Raw genomic sequence first — 22,683 nt, forward strand, 5'->3', positions numbered from 1 at the left:
TATTCTTGTACCCAAGTTAGGACATTACATTCTGGAAGGGCAGACAAACAGATGGGTGAAAGACCAGTTGGATGATCGGGCTGAGAAAGCAGTGGTGAAGGGGTCATACCCTACCTGAAGGCCAGTGGGACATACTGGGGCATCATGGGTCAGCGCAGGGAACACTCCTGGGCCCTGTGCAATTGAAAAGCTGTATCCATGACCCAGAGGAGGCAACTGTCACCATGTTTAGAAAGAACAAATGCCGGATTCTGCACCTCAGATGAAATAATGCCGGGCACAAGTATAGACTGGGAGGGGAGTGGCTGGAGAGCAGCCCTGCAGAGAGGGATCTGGGGGTGCTGGCTGGCAGGGGGCTCAACAGGAGTCAGCAGTGTGCCCTGGCAGCCAAGAGGGCAAACCGCACCCTGGGGTGCAGTATAACAAGGTGCTGAAAAGAGAGGATGTTGTGGTTTAACCCCAGTCGGCAACTAAGCACCACCCAGCCGCTCGCTCACCCTCCCTCCCACAGTGGGAAGGGGGAGAGAATCAGAAAAAGAAAGTAAAACCCGTGGGTTGAGATAAAGACAGTTTAATATGACCGCAGAGGAAGGGGAAATAATAATAATAATAGCGATGTACAGAAGAAGAAGAAGAAGAAGAAGAAGAAGAAGAAGAAGAAGAAAAGAATATACCAAACAAGTGATGCACAGTCACCACCTGCTGACCAATGCCCAGAACGTCCCCAAGCAGCGATCGCTGCCCCCTGGCAAACACCCTCCAGTTTCTATACTGAGCATGACGTCATATGGTGTGGAATATCCCTTTGGCCAGTTTGGGTCAGCTGTCCTGGCTGTGCCCCCTCCCAGCTTCTTGTGCACCCGGCAGAGCATGGGAAGCTGAAAAGCACTTGACTAGTATAAACACTGCCTAGCAACAAGTAAAATAAAACATCATTGTGTTATCAACATTATTCTCATCCTAAATCCAAAACAGAGAACTATACCAGCTACTAGGAAGAAAATTAATTCTATCCCAGCTGAAACCAGGACAGAGGATTATCCCGCTGTATTTAGCACTGGTGCAGACTCACTTGGAGTACTGTGTGCAGTTCTGGGCCCCACAATTGAAGAAGGATGTAACGTACTTGCATGCATCCAGAGGAGGGCACCAAAGCTGGTGAAAGGGCTGGAAGAAATGTCCTTCGAGGAGTGGCTGAGGACACTGGGCTTGTCTAGTTTGGAGAAAAGGAGGCAGAGGGGTGACCTCATTGCTCTCTACAGCTTCCTGAGGAGGGAAAGTGGAGAGGGAGGTGTTGATTGCTTCTCCCTGGGATCCAGGGACAGGATGTGGGGAAATGGTTCAAAGCTACACCAGGGGAGGTTTAGACTGGACATTAGGAAGCATTGCTTTACCAAGAGGGTGGTCAAACACTGGAACAGGCTTCCTAGAGAGGTGGTCGATGCCCCATGCATGTCAGTGTTTAAGAGGCATTTGGACAATGCCCTTAATAACATGATTTATCTTTTGGTCAGACCTGAAGTGGCCAGGTATTTGGACAAAGTGATCATTGTAGGTCCCTTCCAACTGAACTATTCGATTCTATGCTATTCTGTTCTGTTCTATTCTGTTCTGTTCTCTATATATACCTGTACAGGGTGGATCCCTCCAGCAGCTGGGCTCAGACGCTCAGTCTCCTCAGTAGCTGCCCGGGATACCAGCCTCCCCAGGTGCACGCACCTGGACATATGAGCCCCCTGAGGCTGCAACCCCATTCCAGATGCTGCTACAGACCACCCCACACACACTTTCTTCAGGAAAGGGGGAGGGGGTGTAATAGGGACCAAGTATAACTTGTCTTCTTTCGTACTCTAAATAATGACTGAAAGGTATGATGACTCCTCACAGTCTGTCACACAATCTCATCTGACATCTGTCTGCACTGAAACACGGTTGCTTCCAAAGGGTTGCTCATTGCTATTGCTATCAAATGTCCTGACCTAAACGTAGAGCAAGAGAAGAGCGTCTGGAAGAGATCTGTAACCTTTCTTTGGCATGCCAGTTATAGGTTGGGAGGAACCAGCCTCTAGCGTTTTCTCTTGTTTCCATTGACTCTAGAGGGAGCCTGGGAAAAACCAGTTCGCACAGGCACCTGCAGCCAAGTAGATGAAACTCACTATTCAAGTCTCAAATCACTCATTTATTAAGGGTTTGTTGTTTGTTTGTTTGTTTTTTAATGAAAATAGACATCTAAGAGAAGGAAGCACAAGAAAACTATATGCAATAAAGACTGATGTTTTTCCCTTTGTCTTTATATTTGTTTTTAGACATGGAAAGGAGCAGAGCAGATGACTGCAAAAGTGGGATGATTCCAAGTGCAAGGGGAGGAGAGGGAGAGGAGGAGAAGGTGGGTTTGAAGCAGTGAAACTGATCTTCTCCACAGGCTGTGTTGTCCCCTTAGGCTCTGTCCCAGGCCAGAATGGGTAGCACTTGCACAAGGAGTAAAATGGGAAGATCAGTACAGGGCAGTGCTCCATGTTTGCACTGACATTTTAGCTTGGGGCTCAGGCTAGTCTTTGATCCCAAATGCCCAGCTTGTTCTTTGCCTCTAGTCTGGCATAGGGGAAGCTCTGCACTGGGTTCCTTTGGGAAGTTTTCTGAGATTAAACCCCTGGCTGTATTTGAGCAAAAGCTCAAGCTCAGTCACCTACAGCAGTATGAGCGTAGTGAATCAGTGAATGAGAGGGGACAGTCTCAGTGTCCATTTTCTGGGTCAGTTCAAACACTCAAAGGGCTGTGTCTTCTTACTCTCCTGGGTGACACCTCAGTTCTCTAAAATTGTTCTTCTCCTGAATGCACTTTCCTAGGGGAACCTGCAAATTTGCAGGCAGCTTACAACAAAGCAGCTTCTCTTCAGGCCCCGCATCGTCAAGCATGCAGCCGGCATATGCCATAGTGAGTGAAGAAATATAGAGTATGCAGGGGAAGGATATCCAGGTGAAGAAGGCCTTGTTGTGGCTTTGCACAGAGGTTATCCTCAGGACGGTGCATATAACGTAGGCATAAACCACAGAGGTCAGTGTGAAGGAGCTCAGCAACACAGCGGAGAACAGAGTAACGCTCATGTTTCATAGTAGCTGGTGCCCGTGCGGGCTGCTCTCAGCAAAGGGATGATGCTGCAGAAGAAGCAGTCTCTACAGTGGGCACAGAGGGTCTAATGGCATACAGGATGGCGGGGCTGAGCGTGGAGAGAGATGCCATTCCCCAGCAGCTAAAGATGAGCATGGGGCACACCCAGGAGCTGGTAAGGACAGAGTCGTGTGAGGGGTTGCAAATGGCCCTGCAGCAATCGAAACACATCACAACACATAGGTTAAACTCAGCTGTGCTGACGGAGAAGAAGAGACTTGTAAGCAGCTGCAGAGATATCTTAATCTCCACCATGAGACTGACAAACATGTTAGGGGGAATGACCAGAGTGAACCAAGGATGCAAGAAGGACAAGGTGCTGCGGAAGGGATGCCTGGGGGTGTGGCACTAGTGGTGGAGCCAAAGGATGGCAATGGTGACTGCATTCCCCATGACAGTGAGCAGAGAAATCACCAGCAGCAGTGTGAAAAGGAGGGGTTTTAACTCGTGAAGGACTGAAAAGGCCTTCAGGAAAAATATTCTTGCTCTGGTGTGGTTGTGAGTGTGGGATATCTGAAAAACCAAGGACATGTAGTGAGCAACCCAGACTCAGACTATGTGGACTTAATCTGCATTTAACGCAAAAGGAATTCAAGGATGCTGCGAAGGTCGACTGCGGTTTGGAAGACATGAAACAAGCAGATTAAGAGGAAGAAACTATTGGCTTGCAATGTTGAAAACAAGATATGGGAGAAGCGGGCGGTGCGTGTGAACTATTGTTATGAACGAATCAGAATATTGCTAGTAGCGCATGAACAGCATATTGCCAAACATAGTTAACCAATTAACGATAAGTTTATGCATGATTAGGAAGGCAAGAAACTATATTAACTAAGCTGTGTATGTAATAAACCGACATTCTGCTTGATCATATTGATCGTGTGCTGTGTCCGTGACTTCCGCGTCAGCAGGTGGCGCCCGAACAGGGACCCTCAGATCGGAGTTGGATTTTCTGATGAAACCGAGAACGGAGGGGGCGGAAGCCGGCCGAAGGTGAGTGCTGCCCCGGCACTCGGGAGACGCTAGCACGAAAGGTGGAATCTCACCCTGATCAGGTGAGCGGCCGGGGAGGAGATGGGGGCTACCATGACAAAAGAAGAGTCAGCGGTGGTTAAGCTCCTCCAACATACCCTCTCAACGAGAGGTATAAGTTATGACTCGTCTACTCTGAAAGCATTATTGCTCTGGGCAAAAGGAAAGGATTTGATCCCCACAGTTGGAGTTGCCTTTGATGCTATGACATGGGAGAAAATAGGGGCAGAACTGTGGGAAGAAATAAGTAAAGGATCCAAAAAGATGAGCAAATTCCCACTGTGTGGAGACTGATTAATGAAACTTTAAAAAGCATGGGGGAGGAGCGGCAAGTCGCTGCATCGGCATTCGCGGCTTTGACTCCAGGGGGCGGGCCCACCTCTGCAACCAGTATGTTGTTCTCGGGTCCGACAATCCCTGCAGTGACCCCAGCCCGCGTTGCAGGAGGGGTCCGGATCCTAGCAGGGACTACAACTGCAGCTCCCACCGCCACCGAAGTGCAGTCACCAGAAAAAAACACTGCGGAGGCTACTCCACCATCGCCCGATGTACCGCAGTCGGATCGCCCTCCGAGTTATGATGAGGCTGATCCGCCAAATCGACCTCCCTCACCGGTGGCGACCACCTCACTTTACCCTCCTTTGCCACCAGGTGGCGAAGAGGAGAAGGAAAACAATGGTGGTGTAGAGGAGAAAGCTGAATTACAGGAATTGATAAAAAGACTAGAGACTTTAGAAGCGCGATTGGCGGCCGCGCCAGAAAACCCACCAACGTCACTGTCCGCATTATACCCAGGACGGTCAGCACCCAACGTTTTTGCTCCAACTAGGACACCGGTGGAAACTGGTGCTTTTCCGTCTTTGCCACCACAACAACCATCGGGGGGTGGAGGGGTATTCGGGCAAGGGATGTTGGTGGGAGGAGCTGGGGATCCGTCAATGCGATGGAAAGGTGTTATCCGAGATGCCATGATAGAGGGACAGGTTTTACCCATGGCTTTTCCTGTTGTAGTTGATAATAACGGGAGAGGTATATGGGAAGCACTGGACTGGAAAATATTGAAAGAAGCGAAAAGCGCTGTTACTCAATATGGTTTAAAACCACCATATACTCAATCTATATTACAGCACATTTTTTCAGCACAGTTATTAACTCCTTATGATTCTAGAATGATTGTCCAGATGCTATTACCACCATCGCAACAATTACAATTTTTCCAACATTGGCAAACTGCCTGTGATAGGGCAGCTTCAATACCTCGACAACAAAGCGATCCGTTATTCGGAATCCAGGCTCAAATGTTAATGGGCGCAGGGCCTTATACACGACCTGATTGGCAAGCGCAGTTTGCTACCGAGGCATTGCAATTGAGTCAGGAGTTAGCTTATAAAGCTCTTATTAATGTGCATGATGAGAAAATTAGACCTGCTTTTACCGCTGTAAGGCAGGGACCCACTGAATCGTACGGCAAGTTTATTGATCGTTTGCACGCTGCAATTATGGCTTATCCAGATATGGATGAGGGAATGAAAGTAAAGTTCTTAGATATGCTTGCTTTTGATAACGCTAATGAAAAAACAAAAAGAGCACTCAGTGTGTTGCCAAGAGGATCCAGCACAGGACAGTTGCTAGAGGCTGCTGAGTGAATGTTAGAACAAGAAAAGCCTACGGTTATGGCCGCAGCTGTAGGTGCAGCAGTGAAGCCGTTGGTATCAAAAAAGCAAGGGGGAAAAAAGGACAAGAAGTGCTTTAATTGTGGAAAACTAGGCCATTTTAAAAAAGAATGTCCAATTAATACTGAGGGTTGGAAAGAAAAATGGTGTACGAATTGTAAAAAAGATAATCACGACACCCAAGAGTGTCGAAAATCGCGAAACATGGCGCGGAGCGTGCCACACCCATGCGTGAAGACACAAGTGCAGGGTGCTTGGACCGCTGCGCAGCCGCCACAGCCGGTAGCGCCAGAGTGGACCTGGCAACAGCAGTAGACATAACCTTAACAACGTCTGAGGTTAAATTAATTGATTCAGATCAACAAGGACCTCTAGGGCACGGGTTGAGTGCATTGCTCATAGGCCGTTCTTCAATATCATGAAAAGGTATATTTATAATACCAGGACTCATCGATGCAGATTTCTGTGGAACCATAAAGATTATGGTATATACCTTAACGCCACCACTTACAATACCAGCACAGTCTAAAATAGCTCAATTAATACCATTTCATGCGTGTGTCCCTAAAGCGCATTCAATTGTACGTGGGCATGGAGGTTTTGGATCCACAGGAGTACCAAATGTGTTATTAGCAATAGATATTGCCAAGGGAAAACCTGAAGAAAGGGTAACATTAAGACATCCTAATGGACAATCTTTAGTACTGTCAATGTTAATTGACACGGGGGCAGATGTAACTATTGTCCCTATCACAAAATGGCCTCGTCATTGGCCACTGGTACCTGCAGCTACCAGTGTTGTGGGAGTCGGGGGGGCACAATGCACGATGATTAGCAAATTACTGATAGCATTCAATTTTGAAGACGGTGCCACTGTTACCACAAGGCCATATGTAATGCATTTGCCTTTAGCTCTTATAGGTCGGGATCTATTATCCCAAATGGGAGCCAAACTTGTAACCCAGCATTTTTAGGAGCGGCCATGGTTGAGCAGCCCATCTTAAAACTCACCTGGACTACGACAACGCCAGTGTGGGTAGACCAGTGGCCGCTGAAACAGGAGAGGCTGCATATTTTACAAAATTTAGTTAAAGAACAGTTAGAAGCAGGTCACATTGTGCCTTCCCCAAGCCCTAGGAACACACCCGTTTTTACCATCCCAAAAAAATCTGGAAAATGGCGATAGTTGCATGATTTACGAGCGGTGAATGCTGTAATGCAAAATATGGGGGCATTACAGCCAGGATTACCCTGCCCTGTGATGATCCCAGAAAATTGGGACTTCCTCATCATTGATTTGAAGGATTGGTTTTTTACTATTCCTTTGCATCCTGAAGATGCAGAAAAATTTGCATTTACAGTACCATCAATCAATAAACAGGAACCGGCAAAACAATAACCATTGGGTGGTACTACCTCAAGGAATGAAAAACTCACCTACTCTGTGTCCAAATTTTGTAGCATGGGCCTTACAACCATTCCGAATGAAACATCCATTTTTACTAGTTTTTCACTATATGGATGATATCTTAATTGCTGGAGAAAAAATGGATGTGGAAGGAACTTTACAAAGGTTAATAGAAACCTTAGAACCGAAAGGTCTTAAAATTGCTCCAGAAAAGGTACAAGGACAAAATCCATGGCAATCTTTAGGATGGACAATTACTGGGAACACAGTCAGACCACAGAAGATCATACTCAAAACAGACATTAAGACGCTCTCAGATGTTCAAAAACTAATGGGAGATTTACAGTGGGTAAGGTCACTTAGTGGAATAACTAATGATGATCTAGCTCCCTTGATGCCTCTGTTGGAAACCTCAACCAGAGCCGATGAACGACGAAGCCTGACGAAGGAACAAGAGCAGGCATTGGATCACATTATAAAAAAGGTTTTGACAACAGTTGTACAAAGCAAAATTAGTGATTTGCCTTTGCAATTTTTAATTGTTAACTCATCACCCAACCGAGAACACTTAATAGGACTGATAATCCAAATAGATAGCCCACGCATCAACATTTTAGAGTGGGTATTTATATCCTATCAGCCAAAAAATACCATCTGTACACGGATTGAACTATTAGCTAATATGATCATCAAAGGCAGAAGAAGGATTTGTGATCTGACAGGACAAGAACCTGAAACCCTGTTTGTACCTATAGCACAGAATTATTTAGATTGGCTTTTAGCAACATCAGAAATGTTTCAAATTGCTTTAGCCGAATATCCAGGTACTGTAACCAATAACTATCCTTCCACGAAAATTTTGCCGCTTTTACAAAATCAGGACTTTGAAGACATCCCTTATAGATCAGAAGTACCAGTTGAAGGGCTTACAGTATTTACTGATGCTGGTAGAAAATCGAAACGAGCTGCTATTGCTTGGTATGACAATAATCAATGGAATCATCAACTTCTTACAGGTCATACCGCCGACTCTTTACAAACCCTCGAGCTGAGAGCGGTGTTATGGGCCTTTCAACGCTGGCCCAACAAACCTCTAAATGTAATTTCAGATTCGCTCTGCATAGTAGGAATGGTACAGCGCCTAGAACGCGCTATGATCAAATCATTGAAGAATAACACCTTATATATGTTATTAATGCAACTTTTATTTTTATTGAATCAACGTGCTAAACACTATTTTGTGACACATATTCGTAGCCATCAATTTGATCAAGGCTTGTCGATTGGAAACAACATAGCCGACAAGTTGGTTGCTACCATCTGGAAAAATCAAAATATTAACCTGTTTGAGCAGGCCCGTTCATCTCATGAATTTTTACCTCAATCTGCAAAAGTCTTGGCAAAACAATTTGATTTAAAACTATCAGACGCCCGAGGCATCGTCCAATCCTGTCCTGCCTGCCAAAAATCAGGATTTGGTTTAGGTCTAGGGGTCAACCCTCGAGGTCTGGGAGCCCTACAATTATGGCAAATGGATGTCACCCACATCACAGAGTTTGGACGGCAAAAATATGTACACGTTAGCATTGATACTTATTCGCATGCAATCTGGGCCACTGCTCAAACAGGGGAAACAGCCAAACATGTTGTAAAACATATGTGTGCAGCCATCGCTGCTTTGGGGATTCCTCAAGAGTTAAAAACAGATAATGGCCCTGCATATATCTCTAAAACATTCGAACATTTCTGCCACTTGTGGGGCATTCGCAGAATCACAGGCATACCACACTCTCCTACAGGACAGGCAATCGTAGAACGTGCACATGTTACGTTAAAATCGCTGTTGCAAAAACAAAAGGGGGGAGAAATAGCCCCTGCTGAACGTCTTGCAAAAGCGATTTACATTTTAAATTATTTACGGTTAACAGGGGACCGTGAATCTCCTCCAATTGTTATACACCAGATGTCATTTCAATCGGGAATACAGAAGATCAATTCAGTATCGGTAAAAGTACGATACCGTGACTTAAAAACTGGAGAATGGAAGGGTCCTGCAGAAATTAAGATGACAGGTCAAGGATATGTTTGTGTTTTGACAGACGAAGGTCTGAGGTGGGTGCCTAGCCGCTGGGTGAAACCATGGAGAGAAGAGTCAGGACCACAACAGGAGTTACCATGATAGGTTTTCTCACGTCATTCCTCTCCATCATTGGTAGTGGTCACTCATGGATTTCAGTACAACCACGTACAAATGTTTGGGTAACTCTAGCTAATAAAACAGGGCAAGATTCAATCTGTTTAGCGGCAGCAAATGCAGGCAAGCCATTTATGACATGTTTAGTGGGGACTCTGATTGGCGGTAAAGAGTGGGAGTATGTTTGTAACTCCTCCACCATCAGGCATGCATGCAGAGATATAGCTAACGACGTCAATGATTTTGAATATTAAAAACCAAACCCACAGATCTTGAAGAAGTATTGAAAAATATTCAAAGGATTGTAAGTCAGATTTAGATTTCTGGACAGCAGATAAAACAACTGTAGAAAGACTAGCTCTTTAGGTTTTAATTCATGGTTAGCTGGGTTAGGCATTTCAGGTTGGGGAAAAGATCTAATTATCCATGGGTTTATATTATTATTGGGATTATTATTATTAACTATACTTATATTAAGATGTGTTTTTAAATATTTCATGAAAGCTGTGGAGTGTATGATGAATGGAGTCTGGATTGCTCAAAAACAAAAAGGGGGATTTGTGGGATATCTGAAAAGCCAAGGACATGGAGTGAGCAACCCAGACTCAGACTATGTGGACTTAATCTGCATTTAACACAAGAGGAATTCAAGGATGCTGCGAAGGTCGACTGCGGTTTGGAACACATGAAACAAGCAGATTAAGAGGAAGAAACTATTGGCTTGCAATGTTGAAAACAAGATATGGGAGAAGCGGGCGGTGCGTGTGAACTATTGTTATGAACGAATCAGAATATTGCTAGTAGCGCATGAACAGCATATTGCCAACCATAGTTAACCAATTAGCGATAAGTTTATGCATGATTAGGAAGGCAAGAAACTATATTAACTAAGCTGTGTATGTAATAAACCGACATTTTGCTTGATCATATTGATCGTGTGCTGTGTCCGTGACTTCCGCGTCAGCACAGTTCTTCTGCGAAATCCCCCACATCCTCAAGCTCTCCTGCTCACACTCCTACCTCAAGGAATTTATTGTACTTGTTACTTTCCCATTAGCATTTGGGTGTTTTATTTTCATTGTGGTGTCCTATGTGCAGATCTTCAGGGCCGTGCTGAGGATCCCCTCACAGCAGGGACACCACAAAGCCTTTTCGACGTGCCTCCCTCACCTGGCTGTGGTCTCCCTCTTTATCAGCACTGCAATGTTTGCCCACCTGAAGCCCCCCTCCATCTCCTCCCCATCCTTGGATCTGGTGGTGGCAGTTCTGTACTCAGTGGTGCCTCCAGCAGTGAACCCGCCAATCTACAGCCTGAGAAACCAGGAGCTCAAAGTGGCCATTAGGAAAGTGATTTCAGGAATGTTTTTCAACTGTGATACATTTTCCATCACTGTTCACAAATGATTCCTAGGGTTTCCCATTGCAGGCCTGTCTTTTTGTTTGTCTTTTAGCCTTTTTGTTATCATTATCTGTATGGTTATCTGTGTCTATTATGTTTCTGCATAAATGTTTGGATTCATCCTACTCCTCCTGAGGAACAAACCTGCTCCATCTCACCTGGATTTGATATAAAAGTGTGTCTTCCTGGGACAGAGCTGACACTCTCATAGCATCTCTGTAGTAAAATGGGATCTCCCTAGTGCACTAACTTAAAGTTGGGATCTTCTTCCAAAGCTAATGATGTCAACAACAGGCCCAAGGAACTTCACCCAAAAAGGGCCTTTTTCTCCTTGGAACTGGGAGAGAAAAGCTCATTGTCACTTTGGTAGCTGTTGGAGACCAAGGGTTGGAATTTGGACTCACCCATTGGTGTGTGGTGACCATGGAGGTGGTGAATGCATACTCAGAGTTGTCCTACATACGACAGGGAAGAAGACACCCTCCAGGAGGGGGTCCGGAGCTTCCTGGAGAGCCTGGGGTTTCTACAGGGAGAGAGTGTGCTTGGGGTGGGCAGTGGCTGGAACCCCACGAAGTGGGAGATCGCACAAGGTGGAGTCACCAAAATTGAAGGTGCAAAATCCAGGGGTCTGCAAAGAAACAAAGATGGACACACCCAACCCTACACAGACCAGCTCCAACAGGGAACAGCACCTTTACAGTCACCACGCCACCAGCAGCACTCACACAACCATGAGTGACACAAACGTCCCCAGCCCATTCCCCCTCTCGGGCTGATCTGCTGTGAAGGTCACAAGTGGTCTGTGCAACCCCTTACCCATGGGCACACACACCTGCCGTCCCTGCAGTGTGGGCCTGGGCTTTGGGTCTGCTCAGATCCCTGCCCAGTCTTGGGGCCGTTACCCACTTGGCAGTTGGAACCCTGGGTCTCTCCACATCCTGGTGTCCTCTTTCTGCAGCCAGCCTCACTTGGATTTGGCCAGCATAGCATGTCCATAAATTCACTCCAAATGCACATCCAGCATTGAGCACACTCACGCATCAAACAGCCAGGAGCAGAGTTTAAGAAGATGGCAAGACCATGGTGATTAGGCACAGATTTGGCCAGACCAGCCCCGGTCAGCCCCCTGCCCACATGCAGCCAGCCCCTCGCATACCCTTCCTCTTCCCATACCCATTCTTCTTCTTCCCAGTCCACCCCTTCTCTGCCCCAGTCTGCTCCCCAATTAACAACTGTCACCATAGAATCATAGAGTCATAGAATCATAGAACAATTTAGGTTGGCAAAGACCTTTAAGATCATTGAGTCCAACTGTTAACCTATCACTGCCAAGTCCACCACTAAACCATGTCCCTAAGCATTACATCCACATGTCTTTAAGTACTGCCAAGGATGTGGACTCAACCACTTCCCTGGGCAGCCTGTTCCAGTGCCTGACAGCCCTTTCAGGGAAGACATTTTTCCTAATATCCAATCTAAACCTCCCCTGGCGCAACTTGAGGCCATTTGCTCTTGTCCTATCACTTGTTACCTGGGAGAAGAGACCAACCCCCACCTCACTACAGCCTCCTTTCAGGCAGTTGTAGAGAGCAATAAGGTCTCCCCTCAGCCTCCTCTTCTCCAGACCAAACAACCCCAGCTCCCTCAGCCGCTCCTTATAGGACTTGTGTTCCAGACCCTTCCCCAGCCTCGCTGCCCTGCTCTGGCCGTGCTCCAGCACCTCGATGTCCTTCTTGGAGTGAGGGGCCCAACACTGAACACAGGATTTGAGGTGTGGCCTCACCAGTGCCCAGTACAGGGGGTCGATCACTTCCCTGGTCCTGCTGGCCACACTATTCCTGATGCAAGCCAGGATGCTATTGGCCTTCTTGGCCACCTGGGCACACTGCTGGCTCATATTCAGCCGGCTGTTGACCAACACTCCCAGGTCCTTTTCCACTGGGAGCTTCTCAGCCACTCTTCCCCAAGCCTGTAGTGTTGCATGCGGTTGTTGTGACTCAAGTGCAGGACCCTTTCTGCCCTAAAAATGAGGGCTTAGACCCTAAAAATTAAACTGTGGGCCCTACAAAAAGGCTATGGGTAATAAAAGACAGTTTGGGACCCTAGAAATGAGGATTTCGGCCCTAAAAATGAGGCTTTTGGCAGTAAAACTGATGGGCTAGGTGCTAAAAATGACGCTCTGTACCCTGAAAAGGAGGGGAACCTCTTGGTTCCTCTATGGCCTGTGATGGGTGTGCTCAGCCCCTTGACCAGACTGGCAGTGGGTTGGTGCAGGCTCCAGAAGATGTTAAGGCCTGAGCCGTAGCAGGGCCATGAACTCCTCAGGTTTCAATCTGTTCTCTGAAAACCCACAGAAGAGCAGAGCGGCACAGTGAGCATCGATGCATATGAGCTCGGAACGCCAACCACGCGGCTGACACATGAATAGCGGGTGGCTTTCCCAAAACTTATCAAGGGACAAAGAAAGTTGTGGGTACAAGGAGCCTCATGTATACCTTTCCTATCACATGTAATTTGACTACGAGCCAACCGCTTTATCCTAGAAATATGACAGCCTAAGTGAGCTCTCCCTTCTCGGCAGCGTGGCAGCATGGCGGTGACCTCCCCTGGAGCTGGGACACCTCTCAAGGTTGCTCCTCGAGGCAGAGAGACCTTTACCAACGGCAGATCTTTGGTAAGCAACTGATACTGCACATAACCTTGTAGTGTGGTAACTTTGATTTTGTCTTTGATTGCATGCTGAATTGATGCTAATGAAACGTTACATAAACTTTTCGTGTACAACCCCTTAGACATAAACCATTCTCCAAGTCTGAGACTGAGACTGGACCTAGCCACACCTAAGCTCCGTCAGGAATTTAGAAAGCAAGGGGGTCTACTCTGAACCTCATGACTCAATGAGTGGGTCCTCCTTAATCTTTTGTATCCCCGGACTCTCTGTAAATCATTTTAACACAAGTCTAACTCAGTTTTCCTTTGTACATTTCTTCCATGCAGTCATTAATAGAGTGAACCTTGCCATCGAACTTTGTTAAGTTGCACTTTTACAACACCATATTAAAACCACTTTTGCTAATACCATTGTTGGTGATTCCTTAAATGACCTAAATCACCCATTTGCAACAAATTGGCGTAGGTGGCAGGATCCTAAATCAGGATTCACAACAGAGTGTCAGCCTCCCCATCAGTCCCTGGGCTGGGGCCAGCCATTGCACGAGGAGATGGAGGTCAGTGTTTGCCTGTGTCCCCTGCCACTGTCTCCAGGAGATCCCTATTGCCCACTGCTGACAGCCCCTCTGAGCCAGCCCCTCTCCCCAGCACAAGGCTCCTGGCCTGGAGGCTCCCCAGGGTGCTCCTGCTGCCCCAGTGAAAGAGCAGCCTGTCCTGAGCTGGTGTGTGCAGACATAGGTTTCTTTAGGTCACTTATTCCCCCAGGAAAGCACAGAGTTGCTCCGTTCCTCTTCTCCAGGGACATCCCTGACCCTAGAGAGCCTTTCCCCAGGGGACTGTGTCCATGCGGCCACTCCTGCCCCTTCCCTGTGCTTCCCGCAGGGCCCGGATCTGGCAATGCTGCTCTGCAGAGCAAGCGGGCTGTGGTGCCTAAAAGCCACAGAGAGACAATCCCAGGCAGATCCCTGTGGATCACTCACCATCTCCAGGGGTGCTGGGCACCCACAGGTGAAGGCTCAGCTCAAGCCCATGCCCTAACACATCGCCACATGCCCTGCTGCCCTCAGCCCATGGAGAACCCAAGCACAGCAGCACGGCCTCGTGGGGGCAATTTCTTCAGCCTGTTCCTGACCTCAGCTTTGGAAGAAGAGCCCAACCCCCAAACACCGGCATGGAGGAAATCCATTTTATTACAGAGATGTGGCACGGGAGGCCAGCTGTACCATCGTGCCAGGCATGTGCAAAGACCTCTGGGTCAGACAGACTGGGTTCATGCCTCTGGAGAAGCGGAGTGCATGCAGACATTCCTGGAGAAACAGAATTATCACAGATAATACTCTAGGGCTAGAAAGACATGCAGCTCTCTTTTGTCCTTGCCATGTCTTTGCTTTGAAGCAAAGCCATGCACACATGAAGTCTCGGACACTTGGTACCAGGTTTCCCTCTGGCAAGTCTAAATTTGCCTGGTGCCACCGCTGAGGTGCTTCAGCCCAAATGCGCAGCAATGCCCTCAGCCAGGGGCACAGCCAGGGTGAGCTGGAGCCATTACTGTTGGAGACGGAGCTGTGACACTGGTAAAATAAACTGCCAAGGCGTGGTGGCAGAGCTCAGGACAGCTGCTCTTCAAGAACTGCATCCTCTAAGCACAGCAATAGTCCAGACTGAGATTCAGTCTAAACCTGAAAGGCAGTTCAAGGACACCATAACAAGCTGTTACTGCTTCAGGAAGAGTTAAAGAAAAAAGAAAGCTTCTGTGTAGCCAGTGCTGAATTTAGTTAAGACATAGATCTCAGATTTTCTATGTCATGTTGTCCTTTGTCTTCCTCAGCAAGGTCTCCCAGGCTGCTGTTACTTGAGGCAAGACTCTGGAGGAGAAGAACTAGTGGTGGATGTGGATCAAGTCAGGGGTCACGTGGACGAACGCAATCCTTCCCAGTGTGCAGGACAAGAGGGTCGGCATCCCAGGAAGCTGAGAGAGCAGGCCAAGGGCACAGCGAAGCCACTCTCCATAATTTCTGAGAGGTCATGGAGACTGTGGGAACTCCCTCATGACTGTCAAAATGCAAATTTTTCAAAAATGCCTCATGTGCAGGGGAACGAAAGGCTGTGCCCCAGATCGTGTCCACTCAGCTTCCATTTCTGGGTGTCCAAAAGAGAAGGGGACTGGATTTACCCAGGGTAGGTTGTGCCTGACCCTCCTCTTTGCTTTCTCTGATGAAGGAACAGGATTGCTGGATGTGGGCAGGGCAGTGCTTGTCTTTTACTTGGAAGGCAGAAAGGCTATCAGCATCATTCCCCACAATATTCTTGCATCCAAGTTAGGATATTATGGTCTGCATGGGTGGATGAGGAGATGGGTAAAAATTCAGCTGGACAGTCGGGCTGGGAGGAACGTGGTCAATGCGTAGTATTCTGCCCAGAGGCCTGTAGCTGGTAGGGTCCTGTCATGTTTCAAGGGGTTTTAATTACCCAAGAGAGTTGAGAAAATGCTTTTTCATAACATTTGTAGATGATAGCACGTTGAGGAGCACAGACACTACATCGGACGGCAGGGTTGCCATCCCAAAGGATTTAGACAGGCTGGAAGGATGGGCCAATAGTAACATCACATTATCCAACAAGGACAGATCTAAAGTCCTGTCCTGATGTTGACTAAGGCCCTGCGGTGACAGAGGGCAGGGACTGCCTCGGTTGGTATCAGCTCTGCAGGAAAGGCTCTGCTGGTCCTTTGCTTTCGTTAGGCAAAACACAAACCATCAGCAAAGGCCAGAAGCATCCTGGGCAGTATGAGCAGGAACACAGCCAGTGGAAGTGATTATTGCCCTCTGGTCAGCACATTTTCGAACAGATCCAGAATACTTCCCTAGGTTTTGACCTCCTGCAATGCCTGAGAGACATTGATAAGCTGGAGCCAGTTCCGTGGAGGGCCACCAAGGTAGTCAGGGTCAGAGCACTTGTACTGTGAGACGAAGCTTAAAAAGCTGGGCTTGTCCAGCTGGGAGAAGGGAAGATCCTGGGGGAACATGCAGCAGCATGGCACTGTTCCCAGGAGGACTGAGTCAGGCTCATGGCCATGGTACAAGACACAAGGATGAGAGGCAATGGGCTGAAACAAGAGAGTGTCAGGCTAGATAGAGGGAGAAATTATTCCAGCATGAGGACAGTCAAATGCTGAAAGCTGTTTCCGAGAGAGTGTGCACCTGCTCTATCCCGGAAAGTGACCAAGATATGTTAGGACAAAGCCCTGATTAATCTGGTCTGAGCCTGCTTTGAGCAGGAGGTTGGTCCAGACACCTCCCAAGGTCCCTTCCAGACAGAATGATGCTGTCCTTCCTTCCCCTTCATGGTTTCCAATTCGGGACAGCTCTCAGGTTCTCCTTGACCCCAGAAGTCATTCATGTCAGGTTCAGGGCTGCTTCACAGGTGTTCCCAAACAGCCCTGACCCCATCCTTTCCTTCTGTTTTCATTTCCCCCTGCCCAATTCCTTCTCTGTTACCCTCCAGAAGAACAGCCTACCACGTTCATCCTTTCCCCATTGGCCCTGCATTTCTTGTTTTGTACCCTCTCATGGTACGTCTGAGGTGGTTGCTGTAGCGTTTTTGACCACGGGTTGCGACTCAGTTGAACACATCACTCTCTTTCATTACCTGTGATGTCCTGCAATTCATCAAAGGACTACCTCAAATCTCTGCGACCCAAATGTCTCCAACCTTCTCTCATCAAAGGTCTTTTACCCCAGGACACTTCTCACAATCACTTCAATACACTGCCCGGTCTCTATTTTTCATCTGGGTGAAGTCAGGGTATTGCTTTGCAAAGCCTTCCCCACAAAAGCCTTTTCTACGTGCTAATCCCACTGGTATCACCTCCTGCTGGGTACAGCTCCATCTGCTTTCTGCAGAGCTCCATGGGATGGGCAGTTTTCCCGTTTCTTCTGCCCATTCACCTTCACAACCTTCTTGTATTGTCTGCGTATCAAACACATTTATCCCCCACAATTTCAGCCATTCCCAATTGTGCTCATGATTTTAAAAAGTTGCATGAAGAAAAGGAACAGGGCGATGTTTGGAGCGATGGCGTTTGTCTTCCCAAGTCACCGTTACGCGTGATGGAGCCCTGCTTTCCTGGAGATGGCTGAGCAGCTGCCTGCCAATGGGAAGGAGGGAATGAATTACTTGTTTCGCTTTGCTTGCACACACGGTTTTTGCTTTACCTATTAAACTGTCTTTATCTCAACCCTTGGTTTTCTCTACTTTTACCCTTCTGATTCTCTCCCCCATGCCAGCAGGGGGGTAGTGAGCGAGCGACTGTGTGGTGCTTAGTTGCTGGCTGGGGTTAAACCACGAGAAACAGAAACTCCAGAGGTCTCTGGGCCACTGTTCCAGTGCTGGACTGGCCCCCTGGTGATTTTTTTTTTTCTTTTTATTCTTTATGTCACGTTAGTCAAGCATTACACAGCTCAGTGCAAGACATCATAGCAGGGGAAGATGACCTTCACGTCTTTTAACTTTTTTAAGCTGATTCCACACAGGGACACTGTAGATAGTCCGTGGCATCTAGCAAGTGATTTCTCAAGCCTGAGGGCAGTCATCTCTTCATCGGTTGTGTCACCCTCTGGGCCCTGCTGACTACTGACCATGCTTTGACTCTTTCCCTTGAACATTACGTTGGTCAGACACAGCTTGAAGTAGCTTTTGGCATCACACTCTTGAGGGGCACTGAAGGTGCTCTAGAGTACAAAGATATCATGGTGGGGCATGGTGTAACAGGAATGCCTCAGGAGACCTTTCCCCTTCTTGAGGAGGATGAAAGCCAGGCTGGACACATGGTTTTGTTTGAGCAAATATAGGATGCTTTGTTCAGGCAACCATATAACCCAGTGGGACTTTTGGTACTGCTTGGGACTATTTTACATCCTTGGTAGCATCACTTTGTCCATAGGAGTCTCCTCAAGGCAATTCTCACTTCCTTATTCCTCAGGCTATAGATGACAGGGTTAAACATGGGGGTCACAATTGTGTAAAACAGGGCAAGGTATTTGTCGATATCTACTGAATCCCTTGACCGTCGCTTTAAGTAGATGACTGTGGCCAAGCCATAGAAGAGCGTCACCACCCCGAGGTGTGACGAGCAGGTGGAATAGGCTTTGTGTCTGCCCAGACCTGAAGGCATTTTCAGAATTGCCCTAATAATTTGAATGTAAGAAGTAACTATTAAGGAGAAGGGAAGGATTGCGAAGAGCAGGATGATGGTGTACAGCATCACTTGGTTCCAGAACGTGTCTGCACAGGCCAGTTCCAGCAGAGGGGGGACAACACAGAAAAAGTGATGGAGGTCATGGGATGCACAGAAGGGCAAAGTGAACAGCTGGTAGGTCTGTCCTACTTGCACTGGTACGACAGCCACCCAGGACCCCAGCACCAGTCTGATGCAGAGACCCCTGCTCATGACGAGGGTGTAGTGCAGGGGGTCACATATGGCTATGCAGCGGTCGTAGGCCATGGCAGCCAGGAGAAGGCATTCAATGCTGCCCAGCAAAACCAGGCAATACAGCTGGGCAGCACAGCCCAGGAAGGAGATCCTGCCATCCGCCCGCAGGAAACCCACCAGCATTTTTGGCAGAGTGGCTGATGTGTAGCAGATCTCCAGGGTGGACAAGTTCTCAGGAAGAAATACATGGGGCTGTGGAGGCTTGAGTCCACCACCGTGATGAGTGCAATCAGGCTGTTCCCTGTGAGAAGCATGAGGTATATGACCAGGAATACTGTGAAGCACAGGCCCTGCAGGCCGGAATGGTCAGAAAATCCCAGAAGAAAGAATCCGGATCCAACGGTGTGATTCTCCGAGCCTTTTCTTTGAGGCATTTTCCCTAGATGGAGCAATCCAAACATCAGGCTCTTAGAGGATGCTAATGGCCTGTCCACCATCCCACACACTTCAAGCCCGGAGAAAGCCTATGAACATCAGCGTACATGTGATTGCAGGATTAGGCGAGCTGGACCAAGATCTGCCTGAATGTTTGGAAATCTAACATGGCTTGCTTGCTGCAGGGGAAGGGTTAAAAAGAGGAAAGAACAGAATCCTTCAGCCTGAATGACTGGGATTTTTTAATATGGGTAAAAGAAACTTGACTTTCTTTTTCAGAGTTGATTTTCTTAAACAGAATACCTGGTGAGAGATGAGAAAAAAAGGAAGAAAAAGGATAAATACTCACCCCTTTCAGAACAGTCTTGCTTACGTTCCTTGTCCAGATCTTGTCAGAGCTGCATTGAATGTAAGAACACAAAGAAGAAATAGGGTGAAAAGGAGGAAAGGGATGAAAAGGGGAAGACAAAGCAAGGCAAGGCCAGGCAAGGAGAGGCAATCAAAAGAAAGTGAGGCAAGGCCTGACTTGATTCTTAGATCTCAACGAGAGAGATTCGTCCCAGCTCTCCTCACATGTAAGAGCTCATCCCCTGACGCGGTGTCCATGCACAAACATCTGGGAGACTATTTGAGACCTGAATCATTACTTTTTACATGGCGAAGGGTGAATCCCATCAGAAGTACAACAGGCTTCTATCTGCCAATGAATCGAGTGACACTGATGCATCCAGGGGACATTTGAACAAGATGGATAAGCCGCAGTTTATGCATAAATCTCAAGTTTTCGGGGTGCTAAAAGACATTTTTATGCAAGCAATCAAACTGCTTGATGCACTTTTCAGTTATACAGAGAAGAAAGTGATTAAAATTTGGCGATCTCCTTATGATACCCAATTTTCCGGAGCAGGTCAGGCTTTTATAACTTCTGAATGAGCCCTGAATAATTCAGCATTCCTAAACTTGCTGCTCTGTCGCTTGGATTTCTGACAGCTTAGAAATCCAGCCGAGGGCCCATTCCCTCTGACCCCAACCCTGCAATGCTTCCCACTCCCCTGCAAGCCCTCACAGAAGCAGAGCGATGCTCTTGCTGCCTGGGGAACTGAGCCTTCCCTTTGCATTCCCCGCCTTCCCAGAGCATAAACCTGGGCACACTTGAGGGATGGGAGCTACAAGCAAGCAGCGCTGCAAGAGCTGGTTGCTTCTTCTGCAGAAGGGACTCAGCTGAATGATGTTTTATAATCTCAGCTTGACATGGGGAAAGAATACCCTCTTCGAGGCAGAGGACTGAGGATGCTGGCCATGTCTATCACTACCTCCCTTTGAGGAGTCTTCTTAAACTCGGATGTACTAAGCCTGAGAACAGCAGGTCAGAAAACATGTGATAAAAGCATTCAGACTAGCCAAGTGAAAAACACAGGGCAGTTTTCTCAAGAGAAAAATCCAAATTCACAAAAACACACAGTCCTAACGGTGTGATCCTTTTCCCAAGGTATTCCTGCCTTTTTCCTGTGAGTTTTTTCCATCTCATAGAGGTGCCATTCAAAATTTCCAAGATAAAATTAGGGTTTGCATGAGTGAAAAGTCACCATGACTGTTTTCTAATCTACCTACTTTTTCATATAAATGTACAGAAAAATAAAATACTTTTCTGAAAAAAACTGCGAGATACCCACATTTATTTTAAATTAAGGCTTTCACTCAAAGCAACCATTTACTTGCAGGTTACCCGTATACCAGCATTTCCTGCTTGTTTTAAAATGTTGTCAAACATACAGCCTGTTCTTTTTAACTCTCCGATGTCTCAGTGCTTCACAAGATCATGGGTGCAGCATGGTTCAGGCTAGCTTTGCTCATGGGAAACTGCCAGAGTACTTCTTAGATGGTGACTATCTCATGGGCGGCACTTTTCAAAGCTGAAAGAAGCCCGTTTCCATGCCCAGCCAAGCTGGACAGATGTCTGCAGCTGCTTCTGGCGGTGTCTGTGCTGCCACACTATCTCAGCATTTCAGGGCATGCCAAAAGGGATTTACCATTGCCAGGAGCCAAGGGGCAGGAACACCCTCCTCAGTCCATGGTGCTTCAGGAGACAGTGGTGACCTCTTTTTCACTCTGTCATTCCCCTCAAAACCACCTGGATATGGCTCTCCGGACACATCTCTGTCACTCTCACCTGGTTATAGGACAGTTAGTAAGCAGCCTCAGGAGAGAAGGCGGGGATGCTGGTGCTGCCACTGCTCCTCCCCGGACACCCACGGCACCAGGAACTGTTTTAGAAAGACTGTCAGAATCACAGGCGCCAGCCTGACAAGCAACTTCCAGCATAACTATTGGTCTTTAGAAAGAGAAAAACTGAGACATGAGGTTTAAGGACAAGTGCCAAAGGACAAGTGCCAAACTTGTGGGAGGAAAAACAAAAAATACAAAAAAGGCAAGCAGGGAAGCAGAACGTAAGCTTTTTCAGTCTGTGCTTAACTTCACTGTGCAGCAACAGAAAAGGCTTCTCTGTACCTCCACCTCTCTGGGTCCCAACCCGTGCCTGTGGCCCATGTTATCCTCAAGATGGAGGTGGCCCTGAGAGGTTGAACTCTGACTGCTTGTGGTGTCTGCATGCTGGTTCACATCCAGAAAGAGCTTGGAGAGGAAGCCTGGGTTTGGGACATCTGCATGGGAAGGAAAAAAGGAGTGTGTCATGGCACTACACTGCAAATCTCTGTATCTGTACAGAATAATTTGGCCCCAATGCCTCAAGAATGGTTGACTGAGTCTGACCTAGGTAGACTTGGTGGCTTTATAGCCAATAGCACAAATAACCCCTCCAGAGGAAAGGATCTCCCACCACTGTGTGAGGTAAATGCAGTCCCTGATTCCTTGCTCTGAAACCCGACATGTGACTCAACAGCCTCCAGTCTGTCCTTTCGGGTTACTGTCCTGGTTTCAGCTGGGATAGAGTTAATTTTCTTCTTGGTAGCTGGTATGGGGCTGTGTTTTGGGTTTAGGATGAGAACAATGTCGAGGATACACTGATGCTTTGTTCTTGCTAAGTAGTTGCTAAGTGGCGCTCACAGTGGTAAAGGACTTTTCAACTGCCCATGCTCTGCCGGGTGCACAAGAAGCTGGGGGGGGGGCACAGCCAGGACAGCTGACCCAGACTGGCCAAGGGGCTATTCCATACCATGTGACGTCATGCTCAGTATATATATAAACTGGGGGAGTTAGCCGGGGGAGGGGGCAACGATCGCTGCTTGGGGGACGGGCTGGCCATCGGTCGGAGGG

The 22,683-nt window shown here is 47.6% G+C and overlaps 1 pseudogene across 1 annotated transcript; it reads right to left on the bottom strand.

Moving 5' to 3' along the window:
• Window positions 1-18,471: 18,471 nt before the first annotated feature.
• LOC309603562 (olfactory receptor 10AG1-like) lies at window positions 18,472-19,409 on the bottom strand (annotated as a pseudogene). The gene has a single exon. The product of its transcript is annotated as an olfactory receptor 10AG1-like (transcript).
• Between the last annotated feature and the right edge of the window lie 3,274 nt (window positions 19,410-22,683).

The sequence above is a fragment of the Platalea leucorodia genome (genome assembly GCF_965183815.1).
Source record: "Platalea leucorodia genome assembly, contig: HAP1_HAP1_SCAFFOLD_127, whole genome shotgun sequence".
Taxonomy (NCBI): domain Eukaryota; kingdom Metazoa; phylum Chordata; class Aves; order Pelecaniformes; family Threskiornithidae; genus Platalea; species Platalea leucorodia.